The sequence below is a fragment of the Orycteropus afer genome, unplaced genomic scaffold (assembly GCF_000298275.1).
Source record: "Orycteropus afer afer isolate SDZICR_OR568_19922 unplaced genomic scaffold, OryAfe1.0 scaffold00094, whole genome shotgun sequence".
In the NCBI taxonomy this organism is placed as follows: domain Eukaryota; kingdom Metazoa; phylum Chordata; class Mammalia; order Tubulidentata; family Orycteropodidae; genus Orycteropus; species Orycteropus afer.
In genome coordinates this window covers 7,022,510-7,038,804 of record NW_006921681.1, presented here as the reverse complement: position 1 = coordinate 7,038,804, position 16,295 = coordinate 7,022,510, and the positions used below count along the sequence as shown (strand labels likewise).

Below are 16,295 nucleotides of genomic sequence, written 5' to 3'. Positions count from 1 at the left end.
TGGAAGTAGATTGCCCAACCTTCCTTCTGAGGAGTGGCTGGTGGGTTTGAACTGCCAGCCTTCTGGTTAGCAGTCAAGTGCCTTAGGTACTACGCTACCAGCTGCCTTGGAAACCCAAGGAGGGGTCACTATGAGTCGCATCCGACTCGATGGCAGTGAGTTTGGTTTTTTTTTTGGTTGTACATCTAATCCTTAGTATAGGAGCTCTGGTGGCATAGTGCCTAAGGCATGTGACTACTAACCAGAAGGCTGGCAGTTCAAACCTACCAGCCACTCCTTGGAAGGGATTGGGCAATCTACTTCAGTAGAGATATTGCCTCGGAAACCCAAGGAGGGGTTGCTATGAATCTGATCTGACTCGACGGCAGTGAGGTTTTTTTTTTTTAAATCCTTAGTAGTATGTACTATATATAATGTTACAGTCTGTGACTTGCTGTCATTATCATTCTCAGATGTTCATTTGTGCAATGTTATGATTTACTGTTCAAAGCACTGCCTTATTGCAGGCAATAATGAAAACTTAAAAAAAAAAAAGACATATCCAACTTACATCAGAACTGACAGAACCCTATCATCAATTGAGGACTATCTGTATACTGTATGAGAAAATTTTAGTAAAAAGGGAAAGACAGCTGGTTTACCTATCAGCATCAGGTAGAATAAAATGTACTATGTTATTTTGAGGATTTCCTCAAGGATAGATGTACAGGCTGGTGAAACTACCAATGAAAACAAATCCCAAAGCTTCTGCTGTGTTTTAATGGTAGTAAAACTGACAATAAAAAAAATTTCCCAAAACACTATGTACCTGGAAACTTTAACTGCATTTTGACTAAGAAAAAATGTCTATCAGCACTGGTAGTCCAAATATCATCATTTCTTCCACTGGCTCCCCTTCCCCAAAATAGCGTGATGGTGTGCTTCCAATAAGGACAACTTGCATGTCACCAGAGAAGCTGAAAGTATTGGATTTTCCTATGTCAAATCCATAAACAGATTACTATTGTTCTATTCATTTCATAGTGAAATGAAGTTTTCTATGAAAACTAGAATAATTAGCAGCCTTTTGTGTTTTTATAAAAAGTACTGATTAGTTCAAAGTATACCCCATACTTACAAAGGCACAGAATTCATTGGCTGGTCCTGCTTTTAGAATGCTCTCTTCCTACTACCCACTTACTGTTTTTAAGCTTATTTGGTGCCAGGAATTATGCTTCATGTTTAACATGGATTATCTCAATTTTCCCAATAACCTCATGAAATGGTACTATTGTTATCCTCATGTTAAAGAGGAAGTAACAGGCTTAAAGAAATTAAGTAATTTTGCAAAGATCACACAGCCAACAAATGGTGGAAATGGGATTTGAACCTAGGCAGTTGAACTCCAGAGCAGGCTGTTTAACCACTTTCCACATTTTGCCTTCCACCAGGTGCCAGTGCTGGGAATACAGCGGTCAATAAGACAAAGTTCCCACTGGCGAGGAAGAAAGAGAAGATAAGTAGTAAACAAATAAACACAGTATACACTATGACTCCAGTAGAGAGACATACTATGAAGAAAGATAAAGAAAAGTAGATACTAAAGGCTAATAAGGAGAAGAGGGACATGAGACGAAGTCAGGGAAAGCCTCTCTGGAGAAATAATATTAGAAACCTGAGTACTACATGGGTTTTTTTGGGGGTGGGGTGGGGTGGTAATTCCAAACAAAATACAATTAAAGCAAATGCAAAGGTCCAAGCCTGGCGTGTTAAAGGAAAAGCAAGGAAGTCTGTGTGGGTGGAGTGGAGAAGCAAGGAGAATGGTAGGAAGATGCAGTTGAGAGGCAGCCAAGCAGGGGTTGGATATGGTAAGGACTGTGGATTTCATTCTATGGGAAGCCACTGGCAGGTTTAGAGGTGAGGAGTAATATGAACTAGTTTAAGAGTTAAACATACTACTCATTGTGGAGAACAGCCAGAGGGCTTGGGAGGAACTGTTGCAGCAGCAAGAAACACAGTTCCAGGCTGCTGCAGCAATATCAAAGGGAGAGGGCGGCACAGCTCGGGTGGCAGCAGCAAAGGCAGAGAAAAGAGGATGATGCTGGGATATGTTTTGCAGGCAGAGGAAATGTGACCTACTAATGATCTGATTGTGAGGTATGAGAAAAAAGGGAGAAACTGAGGATGACTTGGGTTTTTGGCTTGAGTAACTATATAAATTGTGATGTCATTTAGTAAGATGAAAAACAAGGAAAAAACAAGTTGGGGGAGGCAGAATTAAGAGTTCCAGTTTAGATAGTTTAAATACGAGATCTGCCTACTCACTACCTGGATGTCAGGTCAGAGTTGTATGTCTGCATCTTAGCACTCAGGGCAGAGATTCAGGCCAGGCAGTGGTTTGCAGACAATCTAAGACTGGACCTGGTTTCCCCACTTAGTAGCTGTGTGACTCTGGGAAAGTTATTAACTTTTTTGTGACTCATTATCCTCATATATAAAATGGGAATAATAATACCTACCTCGTAAAAGAAGAGTGTTGTGAGGATTCAATAAGTTACATGTAAAATGTTTACTGATACACGGTAAATGCTCAAGACACGAGTTATCTGTGTCTTCATATCATCAGTATTAAAATGGAAGATAAAGCTGCGTAAATGTATGAGATCCCCTAGGGGAATGGTTACAGATACAGTAGTCATCCAAGGTCTGGGTCATAGGAGACCATGAAGGAGCAGCCAGTGAGGTAAAAGGAAAATCAGAAAAGCAATGGTGTCATAGGAACCAAGAGAACTAAGTGTTTCAAAAAGTAAAGAGTAGGTGACTGTGTTAGATGTTTCTGGGAGATTTAGTAAGATGGGACTGAAAAAACCACAGATTTGTCACTATCTCTTTGGTGACTCTGTTAACAGTGGACTCAGTGGCGAGTTTGGAACAAAAGTCTGATTAGAGTAAGTTTGAGCAAGAACGGGGACAAATTAAAAAGAAAGACTGGAAGGTGGACAAACTAGAAAACAGTAAGTACAGAGTATTTCTATATATATAAAAAAAGAATACAGAAACAGAATAGTACCTGGCAGGGCACAGGGGGCCTAGGAAAGACCTTTTTTTGAAATTGGTAAAATGATGGAGCCATGCTTACGAGCTGAATAATCTAGAAACAGAGACATTGATGTCATAAAAGGGGGTAAATGTACACTAAAGTCTTTAAGAAGGTGCCTAGGGTGGGCTGGGCAGGAAAAGTGATATGTGAGCTCATATGTGAAGGAGGAACTAATAAGCATGATGGAAAAGGATCCCAATCTTGAGGAAGTACAAAAGCCCTGAGGTGGGAGCAAACTTGGCACGCTCAAGGAACCAAAGGCCAGTGTACTTATAGTATGAGAGTTTTTAAGAAATGAAGTCAAGCAGGCAGGCAAGGCCAGACACATAAAGCCTTGTAGGCTGTAGTCAAGAGCTTGGATTTTTAAGTGCATTGAGAAGCCACTAATAAGTGATCTATATTTTTAAAGATTATGCGATGCTTTTAAAAGATGCTGCTGGACAACAAATATGAATCCTTTTGCATATACAGTACTAAGTTGTCAGTGAAAGCAAACATGGGTATATGGACGGATAGATAGGTGAACAAGCTAAACAATTAGGTATGTCTAAATGGAGATGTATCCAAGATCATATATAGGGTTGGCAGACAATGGGCCTATAAGTTCATGTGAATGATCAGAATTCCCAGGTGTATAGTAGAGCTGACAAGGGGAAAGGTTATGGTCATTGCTTGGCCACAGCCAGCTACCCAGAGGGACCGAGTAGTTGATCCTGCGGGCTTGGGACCATAGTCGCAGGGGACATCAAGCTCAATTGGCATAACATACTATACAAAACATTGTTCCACCTACTACTTTGGCGAGTAGCGACTGGGACCTTAAAAGCTAGGAAGCTGCCATCTAGATGCAACAATGGGTCTCTCCTCATCAAGAAGAAAGAAGAAAACCAAAATTAATGGAAACAATCAGTCCCAGCGACTGGTACACCATCCGATCTGCAACCTATACAACTATGAGACCAGAAGAACTAGATGGTGCCCAGCTACCACTGCCATCCACTTGGAAGGGATGTAGGAGATCCTGCATAGAGAGGGAGAACAATGTGGAACAAAACTCAAAATCATTTGGAGGCAAAAAAAAAAAAAAAAAAAGAAGGTGGGGACCAGGTTTGCTGGTCCAACAGAGCCTGATGTAACCACTGAGACTATGGCCCCTAGCTGCCCTTCAGGTCTGGAATTGAACCTACAACTGTGGTTTCCAGCCAAACAAAGTATAGGCATGTGAGTTAAACATTTACCTCAAGTAGACACACGCCCTGGAGAGAACAGTCATGGGAGAAGGAAGGGCTGCTTATGCACAGGGAGATAGCTCAGGGTGCAGAAGAGTATGAAGGGATGGACACTGGGAGGAGGTAACTATGGGGAGGAAGTGGGAGGGGAGCTGCTGCATTGTAAATTTTGGTCAATGACATGAGACAAAGTATATGTGAACTGCTGTATGAAAAGTGAATTTACTCTGTAAATCTTCATCCAAATCCTAAAAAAAAAAAAAAAAAAGATGCTGCTGGTTGCTGTATGGACAGTAGATTATAGGGGTACAGAACAGAAGTGAAGAGACAAGTTAGGAGGCTACTGCATTATTCTAGGTGAGAGGTGATAGTGGCACAATTAGGGCATCTCTGAGGTGATACTTTAGGTAAAATCAATGCCACCATTCTGGGTTTTCTTGTTAGGCTGTTTTTGACATTAAAAGCTTAGTCCTTTTGGTTAATACTCTCCTTCCTCTTTTCATAGGAGATTAAAGTTAGTAAGCAATAGCTGGAAGGGAGATATCCATGCCCAAAGGACAATCCAGTTTTTGTCAACGCCTAAGAGGAGGCCACTCCTCGGAAGTAATGTTGGGCAATCCTACTTCTGTAGTGATACTGCCTTGGAAACCCAAGGAGGGGTTGCTATGAGTCAGGGCACATAACATAACATAAGTCACGGCACATAACAATAACAACAACAAGAGGAGGCCTGCTGACACAGTGGTTAAGCACTTGATTGCTAACCATTGCTAACCGAAGGTTGGTGGTTTGAACCCACCAGCTTCTCCAGAGGAGAAAGATGTGGCAGTTGGCGTCCATAAAGATTTACAGCCTGGGAAACCCTATGCGACAGTTCTACTCTGTCCTACAGGGACACTATGAGTTGGAATTTGACTGTCAACAATGGGTTTGGTTTGGTTTTGGTCCTGAACTTGCTCTTTACCACCAGCAGCAGCAACGTGGTGCCTGAGCCCCCAATCTTATCCCTCTCACATTTTTTTTCTTCCTTTTTAGAATTTATTTTTGATGTCGTTATTGAGAATGTACATGGCAGAACATACACCAATTGAACAATTTCCACATGTTCAATTCAAAACATTGATTAAATTCAAGTTGCGCAACCACTCTTACCTTCCTTTTCTGAGTTGTTCCTCCTCCATTAACATCAATTCACTGCCCTCTAGGTTTCCTATCTTATCTTTTGAGGTGCTATTGCCAATGTGATCCCATAGAGATGGATCTTAAAAGAGCACAGTGCTCAAGGCAGACATTCTTTACTAGATAAGCTAACCAAATGAGTGATTTTAAGAAGCCGCCAGATATTTTTGACAATACTATTCTTAGAGCTGAACAGTTCCCACTCCCCCCTCCCAATCTCTCAGTCCTCTCTTGGTTTCCTTTACTTTCCAAGCATGATCTAAGCAATGACCATCATCCTGTGTGCTATATACTGATTTGTAGGTTTCACCTCTGAATAATCTATTCCAGTCATTGCCTTTCTTCTCTCTCCCCACCTCTGTTTGGAAAAGCCTAACTTCTCATTGGTTAATACAGCAACCTGGCATCAGCTGAATTTGCCTCCCCTCTCCCATTCACCTCTATCCTTTGGCTAGAGTGAACTTTCTAAAAGGTGAACCTTCTTGTTTAAAATAATTTAGTAGATTCCCTTTACACTCAAGATAAAATCTCAACCCTTAGCATGCCAAGATCAGGTCTTAACTCCCAATTCCTCCTACTTACCCTCATTTGCACAAGCAGCTGGCTAACAGTCTAAATTACTTGCAGTTAGTTCCCTGGCCAATGTATCATACTTGTTATCTTTTACCTCAAGGTCTAATTACCCGCTATTCCCTTTCACTGACACCTTCCTTCCCCCTCCTGTCATTTTTCACTTGGATAAATTACCAGTTGTACTTTAGGACTCTGCTCCTAACTCAGGGCGTCCTCTTTCAAACACGCCTCCCACTCTCCCCTTATCACACAGATGCCTTATATCTTAAGCTTACAACTATCACTTGCACATATTAATACGGTATTATAATATTTGAATGCTAACCAGAAGGTTGGTGGTTCAAACCCACCAGCCACTCTTTGGAAGGAAGATTGGGAGAGCTACTTCCGTAGCGATACTGATTTGGAAACCCAAGGAGGGGTCACTATGAGTTGAATCAACTTGACAGCAGTGGTTTTTTTTTTGTGTGTGTGTGTGTGTCAATCTATAAATGTGATGTCTTGGCAACTTCCCCAACAGTTTCTCTGACAGCAGAGAAATACAAAGAAGCACCTGAAGGGAAAGGGGATGAAGCCTGAAGCAGACAATGCAAGCATAACATTTCTTCAAAGTTCCAAGTTTCATATTAAATACTCATGTAGATTGTGCATTTTGTTCATAATGTATGATTGTGTTGTTTTTCAATATAAAAGATGTTATGTCCAAATTTAAAATAAGACTGTTGGTCTACTCCAGAAAAATATTCTACTTCATCCTGTTTCCTCCCTAGCATACCACCAATACTCTGGGTGGAGAAAAACTGAGGTCAAAGGAGAAAAAGCAAGTAATACAGAGTTATTCGAAGATTCTCAGAAATCTAGTTTCTATTCATACTGAAGTAATGAAATGTAATTTCATTTAAAAGAACTTCAATCATAATTAAGAAAAAAATAGAAAACACAGTTTAAGGTAAACTCACAAGATATCAGAAAGTGATAGAAAAAGTTTTTATTTAAGTGAAATGTAGCATAAAGAAGGGCTTAAAGAACCCATTTTAAGACAGAATTTTATTAAATAGTAAAGGTGGCACAGGCAAAAGCTTTAACTAGTCAACTTCACGTAGAGGTATGTAAAAAGATTTGGTTTGTAACTATCTTCAGATGACAAAGTCAAAGACCAGGCTTAGTTAGCATTTCCATTTCACTTTTTCCTCCTCCCACAGAGAGAAACCACACTCTTATAAGATGACTTCAGCTTTTATTGAATAAGGACTTTATTTCCGAACATTACAAACTAACTCTCCCCTTTCAAAAAAGGCAGATTTTACATTCAAGGGTAATCTTCAAGCTTTTTTTTTTTTTTTGTTGTTGTTTTTCTTTCCTTAAGAAATAGAGGGAGAAATAGACAAGTCCACAGTTTGTTAATGAGAAGATTCACAACTTTTCTTTTTACAGTAATACTGGGAAGAAAAATCAATACAGTTCACAACCTAAAGAGGTTTAAACTAAGCATCTAGAGCAGATTTGAAAATCTGGGAATGATGACATAAAACAGGTAATCATGAAAACTGCTTATAATGAAGAACTGGCTCTGACGTTATAAATTTTTGGTTTGCATTGTTCCTAAGAAGGCTTCTTCATTAAGGCATACCAGGACACAGGCAGCTGATCCTCCTCCCAGTCTTTTGTACAAATTATTAAGGCAAGTCTACAAATGACCAGTAAGGCATAGGGGTACAGCAGCTGACCGCAGGAAGTCTAAGCAACTTCCTGTAGTCTGATAGCCTTTAATGCAGACAGCAGAGTGACAAATTCAGTGTTTTTTTTTTTTTTTTTTCAGTACCAACCTGCACAGAAAGCATGCAAGGTCACTTCAAGTCACTTCAATGTAATAAACAATTCCCATTCACTGCTTTAACTAGTAAAAAGGGAAACAACCTGCAACGCTAGTAAGAATTAGAAGCAAGGATGGACAGAAGAAGCCCTCTGGTTTGGACTCACTAGATGAACAGGATCTTTAACCCTCCAGAAACATCATTTTGGTTTGTAAAGCTACACCAATAAATAGGATTCCTCTACATTTCCCATTATTATCGGATCATTATATATAATTTCAAAAACTTTTTTTTTCCATTTTGCTATGATATAGCTAGGAATACTTCAATAGTATAAAAATGGTTTAATAATGACACTTCGCTTAGGTCTTGTAATATTTAGGTTTAGGGAGAAATACCTTCAAAATAAAACAAACAAGAAAAAGCAACACAGGCTATACTTATGCTCACAAAAGCATGGCACTACTTATTTAGTAACAAAGTCAAAGAAACCATTTTAATCATACTAAGTTATTTTCTAAGATAAACATCTGCTCTGACGCGCATGAAGGGACATTTGTGGCAATAAATCAAATCTTGGTTCTCTTCCTGGTCGTCTATGAAATAAAGGGCTCCTTTAGAGATCTAAACACTTCAGCAATATGAGGGCACCTGGATCGGCAGAGGCAGCTCAAAACAGACCTAACTCTTTCGAGTATCACTGTGGATGTAGTCTTTACCACAACCCACACTTGTAAATTAAAGTATTATGTAACTTCATTCTACCTGATCGCTAGTAGAAAATAACTCACTCTATTGTTTAGTGGGAAAGGGAGGCACCTGTTCATCACAAAATTAAAAGGCTACCATAAAAATGAAAATATATGGGCCTATCCTATTATCTCGTGTTAGGGAAATGACAGTTCACTTTTGCTTTATAGTGGAGAGCTGAGTAATTACTATTGCTAATACTACAAAAGGATTTTTTTTTTTTGCAGAGGAAGAATAGTTAACATCTCTCTATCTAAAGATGAAAAAAAGAGGACAACGGGTTTACACAAGAATGCACTGAAGTGACTGATGTGAAGTAGCCTACTGAGAACATTCAAACCACATGGCACAGGAGATTGTCATTTCAACAAAGTCAGCCCATTATAAACATCACTCACCCATGTCTAATCTGCCATAAAACCTCACTTGAAGACTAGGACTATTCTAGCTATGAGAGCAAAAAAATCCCCCAATTCTTCTTTTGAGGGGGGAAAAAGAAAGTTAACTGGAAGCAATTTTCTGTGCATTAAGAAAGCATTTCCTTAGAAGCAAAGAAACAAATACTATAATTAAAAATAATGTGTCCTAATAAAGCATAGCGCCCACACGCAAAGGAAAACACATAATCACATAATCCCAATCCTTAAGGCTTCCTTGAATGCTAATTGCTATGTTGGCTGCAAATTTTCACACCATCTGGAAGACAAGTATTTGACAGATAACTGGGTGTAACTTAGGCATCTTCAACAATGTGAAGTCAGGCAATCTCAGATATCTCTGCTCTTCATACTGCCTCTTTAAATAAAAAGTTTCTGCCAAGTTCAAGAGATGGGGACGGATGTAGAAAACTACTCCTTTCTTTCCATTAAAGTCCATCTTTTTTAGTGGATTCTTCAGTGAGGCAAACTGAGACCATAACACAGTAAAATGAGGTATTGATACAATAAATGTTCATCAGGACATCTTTTCCTTGCTTGACTGTCTGTGAGCATACTACTGTTAACCAAAAGAATAGTTTAGTATACATCTTCTCCTTTATTCCAAACCCAACCAGAGTGATTTATTTCATTATTTCATCATCTGAAAGAATGCAGCACACGGCTATGGGCTGTAGTCTTCTCCCATGCCCCACTGCTACCCTCTCTTCAGCAAATAACCTCCCTACAAACTTATATACACTGCCTAAAGCACTTAGGCAAATATTTTGTTGGTATTTCTAATGGCATGATTTTGATGAATCCTTTATTTTGTTTAAGTATGTGTGTGAAGAATAATATGTTGAGCTTCAAAACGAGAACAGAAACCCAGATACAATGCCAATTTAAGATTTTTGGTATTACCACAAATTTCATACATACATTGATATATTGAAAAGAAAAAAAAATTACTCAATGAGTTCTATGTAAAACATGGAAGGATTTGATGATATGGAAATTTTACGGATGATGCAAAGCTGTGTACTACAAAATATGTCTGTAGACATTTAGTTCTGGCTTATGAAAATTCCAATCATACTTAAAGAAAAGAACACACACGGATGAGAAATCCAAATCTGTGTCCACAGAGCTGCATGTTATTTCTTAAAACAAGTGGCTAACATTTATGGGGAAATAATAGACATTTATTCTATACTAAATCCCCCTTTTGAATGTCTGTAAACTAAGAGGCAGGTCTTTTCGGATATCAGATAAATTTATAGGTATTTATAAAACATAACTTACACCAGAACAAGGTAAGTCTATGATAAGGATATTAATTATCTAGGCACCAAGAAAGGAGAAATATCTCAGAAATATAAGAGAGGCCTCATTTTTTTTTTTTTTTTATCGCAAATTCCAAAAACTACCTATTCATGGGATACAAGCAAAAGGGACTTTGTTGGAACACTTACCAATGTTTTATGTTCTAACAATATTAAAACCACTTAACATTGGTAGGAACACAACATTAAAATCATACTGTAAATAGTAGCAACTCAATCAAGGCCAACGGTAGAACCAAGTCAAATCATGAGCTAACACTGCCCACTTCCTCTACCAAGATTTCAAGCTTGTCCAGTAATTTACACTGTGGTTTCTCGACCAGCTTTGAGATTGGGTGCTGAGAACTGGCGCCTCATCCGAGGAGGTGTCACAAACTGGGTACAGTGGTTGGGTCTGTCAGTTTGTTTCTGATAGGAATTGGCTGCGTTGCCCTCTAACTGATCTCCAGTGTTATAATTACAGTAAGGCTGACGGTGCTGATGAATATGGCGCTTTGCCTGGAAAGTTTGCAGATCAGCGGTAGTGTGGCCACCGTGGGAGTTTAATGATTCTGATGAAGCAGCTGCCTGACAGCGCATAATCTTCGGTTGGCCATTATTGAGAGAATTGCTTCTCCAGCGTAGCTGAGGTGGCTGTTGTTGGTTATTAATATGCTGCTTGCTAACTTGGATGTGATCTTGACATCTTATGATCTGAGAACCCGATGGTAACTGTGGAGCCTTAGAAGCTGCTCTACTACCTTTTTCTTGGTTTTCCTCTTTATTTCCTTTCCTGGGTTCATCATCTTTTGGAATTCTAAGTTCTATAACCTCATCTTCTGTTATGATGATGTGTGTTCCAGGACTCCAAGAGTTTCTGTGTTTAGGGTTGCTCTTAAATGGGAATCTGGGCTTCCGGTTTTCAGGAGGAATGAACCTATGGGGTACATTCTGCCGACGAAGCTGCTTAGTGATCTCCTGCTGTTGGAGGTTCTTAAATCGGATTTGTTCTTGCCTCATCCAACGTAGCCGTCCACGTCTAAAAGCTGGGTCCCCGTTCATCAGCTGGGAAACACGCTCTTCTTTCTCAAGTTCCCCCTTGCCTCCATCATTCTCAGACTTGTTACTGACACCAGCACTAACAGGCTCTTTTGCTTTGTGGTTTCCTTGGGTTTTCTGTTCCTGAGATCCAATCAGTGGCAAGACTTTCTCCATTTTTAGCATTTTATTTCTTAAGACTTTTATCTCCTCATCTTTCATGTTATTTTGCTTTTTGACTTCTTGCAAAATATCTTCCAGCTTGTCTATATGAACCTTGAGGTCATCTACATCAGTTCCACCTTTACCACTGGCCATCATGTCTTCTATCTTCTCGTCCCCAACACCAACAGTGTCCCAGACATCCCTGGCCACTGCCCGCCAGGAGTCCCGCTCATTGGGATCCTTCTTCCCATACATGGCACAAAGCTCTTTCATCTTAACAATGGCCAAGGCTTCAATCTCCTGCCGACTGTGTCTAAAATCGTTGAGGGCAACCTCGTAGCAAATCTCTTTTACAGCCTGAATCTTAAGATCTGAGATGGTGACCCACTTGGAATCTTTACTCAGGCGCCTTCTCTGAGGGATTTGATACATTTTAATTGGTTCTCGTTTCTTTCCACTGCTGGGGAGGCCACATTTTTTAACAATGGTTTGCAACTTGCTGGGAGGTAGCTTTTCTCTCAGGGAAGTAATCAGTTTCCAGCTCTCTTCACACGACCTCTTGTCAGAATCGTCCCCGCTATCAGAATCCGCGTCCTTTGGAAAAACAAAATCAAAAAATGGCCCCAAAATAACCAAAATTAAAATGTAAAAAATGAAAGTCAAATTGAAGAAAAAGCAAGCAAAAAAGCTTAACCAAATTTAAAAATAAAACAAAACCAAAAACCTAAAATCAAAACCAAACCAAACCAAAACTCTTTATGACATGGAAGTCCATTAAAACATATGCCTATGTAGGTTACTATTTATATTCAGATTTGTTTGTTTATTTAGTATCCCTAATCCAAATTTTTACTTTCTGGTTGATGTGATAAAATCTCCAATCAAGTATTTCAGGAGATTTGACATTAACTCTTAAGGTCATATGAAATTAACAAAATGGCATGAAATAATGCCTCCACTATGTCAAGAAAATGAAGGCAAACCTATGACCCAGACATGCTAGAAACCCATGCAGCCACTTCCCCACATTTGCCTTGGTTATTGCTGTTGCTTCTTCCAGAAATCCTTCCCCCATGAGTGAGCACAGATGCCATACAAAAATGTGACGAGCAGGCAGATTAACAAAGGTTAGTAAGGCTGTAGGATGCCAAGGTTTTGTTTATTAGCTTTACTAAAAAAGAGTAGCCCTAGAAAAAAGTTAAAAGATGAGAAAAGAGAAAAAGAAGCAGTCAACAAGGATGATGTTAACAGTGCTAAGAATCCCTATTGGCAGACCATGTGAGGTTCTTATCAACCAAAATAGTTTCTCTTTAAGACAAGAGGGTGTTATGAAACTAGTCTTTTCAGAGTATATACTGGATTCACTATTTTCTTATGTCATGTCAAATGGATCCTTTTTATTTGTACAATTAGAATTTGTTATCCAGAGATTAAGGAAGCATAAAAAAAGGATCCCTTACAGTGAGCCTAGTTTTTGTTTTTTACACACTTAAACCAATAAATACCTCAACCCCCAAAGTTTTAAGAAACAAATTACCAGAACAAAAGTAAAGCTAAGCAAATATACTTTCACTGAATATCATTTAATATCCCCCAAGTAACATTTTAATAAACACAATTTAGAGATGCTTTTTATCTACAAAAAACCATAGCATTTCTAGCTATTTGAGGAATACCAATTCAAGTGACAACTCTTCCAATCAATGTATGAAACACAATGATGATATATGCTACTTATGTAAAACGGATTCATCTTAAAATTCATCTTAACTCTCTTTCTGGTTGCTTATCTCTGCACCATTACCCTCTATTCAAATAAATTTACTTAGGCTTAAAACAGCAGACTGACTTCAAAACAAGTCATTTTAAGGACTATTTGGATAATAATCAATTATTCTTAACTAACACAAGCAAATCTTGAGAGCACAGATTTAAATGAAAGTGATGTGTGATTTAGAATTCCATATAATGGGTAAGAGATTAAGGAAGAATTTCTCTTCAGGAAATAAAAGCTTCCAGGGAAAGTAACTACTCACTAGAGATGAGTAGTTCAAAATAGCCTAGTAAATGAAAATATTGTTACTTAATAGTCTCTTTTACTAGGCTGTCATTACCAAAATTATCTCTAGAGTTTAAACAAACAAACAAACAAACAAAAAAGGAATGGAAACTGGTAAATCGTATCTTGCTTTCTAGACTAAAGATGTGTATGTATAGTTATTGTCTAGACAACAAAAAAATAACCTTTAACAGGAATGGTAATAATTTGGGTTCTGATTGTAACAATGTTGCTAGCGATCAGTTTTTCTAGCAGGGTGACAGATTTCTCTCTCATAGGAGAAAAATGTGTCTTATTTCTATTGGCCTATAAATGGGTTATAATCCCATAATCTATATATTTGAAAATTTAACAAAAAGCAGATAAAACTGATAGACTCTACATTATTTTTTTCTTTTCATTTTTAGTTGAAAATATCAGAACGTCTACTCATGATAAAAACAATTACATTAATAAACATTAGAGAAAAAGTATTGTATAGCTCCTAAAAAGATTTTCTTGCAAATACTTATAAACTGAGTTTTATAGAACATAAACCCTCTTATTCTTCCCACACCAGTGACAGCTATAATTTCTTTTTCCTAGCTTTTCTGTTCTTCCTAAAATTGTCTAAGGATGAAATGAACATTACTTATTTAAGAAATGACAAATATTCTAATTATTGTTTTAATATCAAACTCTAAAACAAAACATACGTAAATGACAGTCTATATAAATCCAAATCAAGTGGCAATATTTTCCTTTCTTTTTCAAAACTAGTAAGTTGCCTATGTCCTTACAAGCCAAGCATATGATCCTATACATACTATGACACTAAAAATTCTGCATGCAAACTTTTATATGCCAAGATATAAAACTTATCTTATGTAAAAAAAAAATATATAAGATATTTAGATTATTTATCACAGGTCTGGCCAATTCACATGTCACTGATCCTTCTGTGTCCATTAAATACCAAATGCAAAGTGGGTCTCCTGAAGAGACTCTATCTACAAGGAGCTTATTCAAATAATGACTGATACCCAAAAACATACGTGTAAAACAGCAAGCACGGGAAGGACCAGGTGTATACTACAGCACTAAGTACAAGGGAATATTCAGCAACCTAACAATGTGACACATTTGGGGAATTATCACAAACTCATGGACCTGAGTTCCATTTTCTAATGGTGCTCATTAGTCAGAAATTATCATATATAATAAACATTAAGTACACATTCACTGAATAACAACTTAGATATCCTTTCACCGTTTACTCATAGGGTACATTGTGAAGCATACTTGTTGGATGACCATTATAAGGCCATAAAACACATTTTCCATTCAGTCTACAGCATTAGAACTATCAGTTTCTCTTGGGAACAAGGAATTTAAGTGGAATAGATAGCTGAACTTATGGAAGAAAGCAACTTCCTCACTTTAAGGAGTTGCTCTTGAAATTCTACCTTGCTTTCAGTGCACACAGCAAATGACAACCAGAATCTGATTATTTGGAGACTAAGTATGTTCTCTGGAAACTTAAGTATGTCATGGAGATGTTTACTTTCTCTTTAATGGTCAATTTCTTTTTTTTAGGGCACAGAATGATCACCAGCTTTTGGTTATGGATCATTCTTTTCTCACTTTTTGTTATTCAAAGTGTGGCCCAGCACCAGGAGCATCAGCATCACCTGGGAGTTTGTTAGAAATGCAGAAGCTCAGAACCCACCCAAGATCTGCTGAATACAAATATGCATTTTAAAAAGATTCCCAGATGATTAAAGCACTGCTCTAACAGAACATCAAAGCAAGTCAGAAGACCCAAGCTTATGCTTCAGACCCAGGACTTATTCGGAAGGAAGGTTGGGCAATCTACTTCTGCAGTGGTATCACCTCAGAAACCCAAGGAGGGGTCGCTATGAGTCGGATCTAACTCCATGGCAGTGAGTTAAAGGCAGGCCTTGGTTAGCCTTGGTTTTCTTAACTAAAAACTGAAGGTAGTATTACTCATCTTACTTACATACCTACCTACAAAACAGAGTTGTTTCAGGGATCAAAACCTGATGGATATTAAAGCTCTCTGCAACTTACAAAGCCCCTATACAAATACAAGATACTACTGTTAATAATAAATATAGCTTCATTATACCTGTCCTCGTTTGATCTCTCACAGACCATCAGAGGCATGCTATTATACTACATTATTAAGACAAAAGGCTCCTTTATAGCTCACAAACTTTTCAAGTCCCTAATCACAGTGTAGTTAAATCATCTTTCTGTTTCATTACAAATTACATACAAAGTGGGCCTTCTAAGGAGACTGTCTAGAACACTGCCATTCATTGTCTTTTTTTTTATTGTCTTTACTATAATTTCCAAGATAATAAACTACTGGGTAACTACCAAGCCTGAGAACTAAGTTACCCTGAGTTTGCCCAGTCTTTGGCTTTTCTGGCCCATTTAGTAATAGCCTCTCTTCCCCTAAGCACAGAGTATGGCTATAAGGCTGTAGTTCCATTCTATATTTTGTGTAAGGGCAGAAGCCAGGGCCCCAGCTTTCTCCCTAATACCTCTTAACTAAAAAAAAGACCACTATGAATCTTAAAAAATTTTTAAACTATACCCATAGTACCCAAAGGTTAGTTATACTTTTACACTTCAAAGAACACTGAGAAGCTTCTTATACATA

At 38.2% G+C, this 16,295-nt stretch overlaps 1 protein-coding gene across 1 annotated transcript in view; it reads right to left on the bottom strand.

Moving 5' to 3' along the window:
• Positions 1-16,295, bottom strand: part of KIF1B (kinesin family member 1B) — a 232,230-nt gene that overhangs the window by 69,976 nt on the left and 145,959 nt on the right. The gene's annotated exons all lie outside the window — the stretch shown is intronic.